We start from the raw sequence: 2903 nt of genomic DNA on the forward strand, positions 1-2903 counted from the left end.
AAAAAAAAAAAAAAAAAAAAAAAGGAAGTAATGGAACCCTCATTCAATTAAGATTCATAGTCTGTGGCAAGACAGAAGCCCCTAGAGGGGGAGTGGTGGCTATCAGAGGCTGAGGCAGGAGGATCATTTGAGACCAGGAGTTCAAGACCGGCCTGGGTAACATAGCAAGAACCCATCTCTAGAAGAAATAAAAAGCTGGACGTGGCCAGGCGTGGTGGATCATGCCTGTAATGCCAGCGTTTTGGAGGTGAGACGGGTGGGTCACCTGAGGTCAGAAGTTCAAGATCATCCCGGCCAACATGGCAAAACCCCATCTCTACTAAAAACACAAAAATCGGCCGGGTATGGTGGCGTGCGCCTGTAGTCCCAGCTACTCGAGAGGCTGAAGCAGGAGAATCGCTTGAACCCAGGAGGCAGAGGTTGCAGTGAGCTGAGATCCTGCACTCCAGCCAGCCTGGGTGTCAGAGAGACCTTGTCTCAAAAAAAAAAAAAAAAAATCCCCTCCTTAGGAAAGATGGATTAATCCCTTCTGCTCTGTCCACAGGCTCTCGTTTTCTGCTTAGGACTTCTCCAAAAGTGGAAGAAGCAGGAACTTGTCATCTGAAATGTCTTTATTAATTTTCTAAGGCTGCAGCCTCGGCCACCCGCAATCTGCCTTCTCAGGAGCAGCAGGTGGAGCATGGGTAGACACTGTTACCGAGTACCGAGAGTCGCCAGCTTTCCACCCTGCAGCAGGTGAGTCTTTTAGCCGCCTCTCCTCTGGCTCCTCCAGCCGCACCCGTTTTCAGTTCCGCTGCTGTATCACGCCACTTCTCCCATCGTCAGGCTTGGGGTTCCCGGTTGCTGGCAACAGAAGCCTCCTCAGCTAGTTGACAGAGATTACTAGGAGCCATTGATAGCTTACAGGATTTTCAGAGGACCAGGAAATAAGTCTCCCTGTTGCAAAGCCTGAGGGTTGATGCAGAGAGCATTCCCTGGCCACAGCTTCCTAGGCTGTTTAGAAAAAAAACAAGTATCTCCATCACCAAACTAGCCAGAGGGCCCATCTCCCTTCCTCACCTTCACCCTTTTTTTAAGACAGAGTTTTGCTCTTGTTGCCCAGGCTGGAGTGCAGTGGTGCAATCTCGGCTCACCAAAACCTCCTCCTCCCAGGTTCAATCGATTCTTCTGCTTCAGCCTCCCGAGAGCTGGGATTACAGTACGCCACCACGTCCGGCTAATTTTGTGTTTTTAGTAGAGATGGGGTTTCTCCATGTCAGTCAGGCTGGTCTTGAACTCCTGACCTCAGGTGTTCCACCTGCCTCGGCTTCCCAAAGTGCTAGGATTACAGGCGTGAGCCACCGTACCCGGCGCGTTCACTTTCTAAGTTTTGCACAGAGTGGAGTGCAGTGACTCGCACCTGTAATCCCAGCACTTTGGAAAGCTGAACTGGGAAGACTGCTTGAGCCCAGGAGTTTGAGACCAGCCTGGGCAGCACAGCAAGGCCCCCATCTCTACAAAATAAATAAATAAAAGTAAAAAAAATGAGCCAGTTGTCAGCCAGGCGTGGTGGCTCACACCTGTAATCCTAGCAATTTGGGCGGCTGAGTCAGGAGGATCACTTGAACCCGGGCCGCTGAAGCTGCAGTGAGGCAAGATCACACCACTGCACTCCAGCCTGGGTGAGGGGGAGACTGTGTCCCAAAAAAAAAAAAAAAAAGAAAAAGAAAAAGAGAAAACTAGCCAAGTGTGGAGGCACAATCATTGCCCTATCGACCACTCCAGAGACTGAGAAAATCACTTCATCCCAGGAGTTCTAGGCTGCAGCGGGCTATGATGGTGCCGCTGCACTCCAGGCTAGGTGACAGAGCAAAGTCACAGAGCTAGGCCATATTTCTTCCTTCCCTCCCTCCTTCCTTCCTTCTCTCTCTCTCCCTCTCTCTCTCTTTCTCTCTCTCTTTCTTTCTGACAGGGTCTCGCTTTGTCCCCCAGGCTAGACTGCAGTGGCACAATCTCAGTTCACTGCAACCTCCACCTTCCGCGTTCAAGTGATTCTTGTGCCTCAGCCTCCACAGTAGCTGGGATTACAGGTGTGTGTCACCATGCCAGGCTAATTTTTTGTATTTTAGTAGAGACAGGGTCTTGCCATGTGGCCTAGGCTGGTCTCAAACTCCTGAGCTCAGGCAATCTGCCCGCCTCGGCCTCCCAAAGTGCTAGGATTTCAGGCGTGAGCCATGGTGCCCAGCCATGGACCACATCTTTAAAAAAAAAAAAAAAAAGGTTTTCAGGGGTGCAAACTTGGCTTGGGAAACCCAGTCCTATGTGGATCTAGCTGCAAACAGCTCTGGGAAATTTAGTTTTTAACTTCCAAATGCAAGAAAGCAGGCCAGACCAGGTGCGGAGGTTCACGCCTGTAATCCCAACACTTTTGGAGGCCGAGGCAGGAGGATCCTTGTTCCAGAGTTTGAGACCAGCCTGGGCCACATAGTGAGACATCATCTCTACTAAAATTTAAAAAAAACAAAAAAACTAACTGGGTGCGGTGGTCAAGGCCTGTAGTCCCAGCCACTTTAGGGGCAGAGGCAGGAGGATCGCGTCAGCCCGGGAGGCTGAGGCTGCCGTGCATGGCAATCGTGCCTGGGCAACAGGGCAAGGCCCTGCCTCAAAAAAAAAAAAAAAAAAAAAAAAGGCCAGCCAGGGACTGAGTTAGAAGCTGAGTAAACCAATCTTCAGTGGTGCTTGCCAAATTACTCGGGAAGAAGATATAATTAGTTACATAGTAGGTAAATGTCTTTAACTGTGGGAACAGTTAGCATTCACTAAAAAGATTTTTAATGTATCATTTTCATCACTGGAATGTTAGTATATAAAACCAAAGCAGTCCCTGAAGTATCTTCACTGTGTATAAAAAATAAGCAAAGGCC

At 49.5% G+C, this 2903-nt stretch overlaps 1 long non-coding RNA gene across 1 annotated transcript in view; it reads left to right on the forward strand.

Annotated features, from left to right (window-relative positions):
* The window catches only part of LOC116530690, a 21996-nt gene that overhangs the window by 9626 nt on the left and 9467 nt on the right, over positions 1-2903 (forward strand). The window contains exon 2 of the long non-coding RNA XR_004260104.1: positions 628-735. This is a non-coding gene — a long non-coding RNA (uncharacterized LOC116530690). The remainder of the gene's footprint in view (positions 1-627; positions 736-2903) is intronic.

The sequence above is a fragment of the Sapajus apella genome, unplaced genomic scaffold, assembly GCF_009761245.1.
Source record: "Sapajus apella isolate SASKATOON/1434 unplaced genomic scaffold, GSC_monkey_1.0 scaffold68, whole genome shotgun sequence".
In the NCBI taxonomy this organism is placed as follows: domain Eukaryota; kingdom Metazoa; phylum Chordata; class Mammalia; order Primates; family Cebidae; genus Sapajus; species Sapajus apella.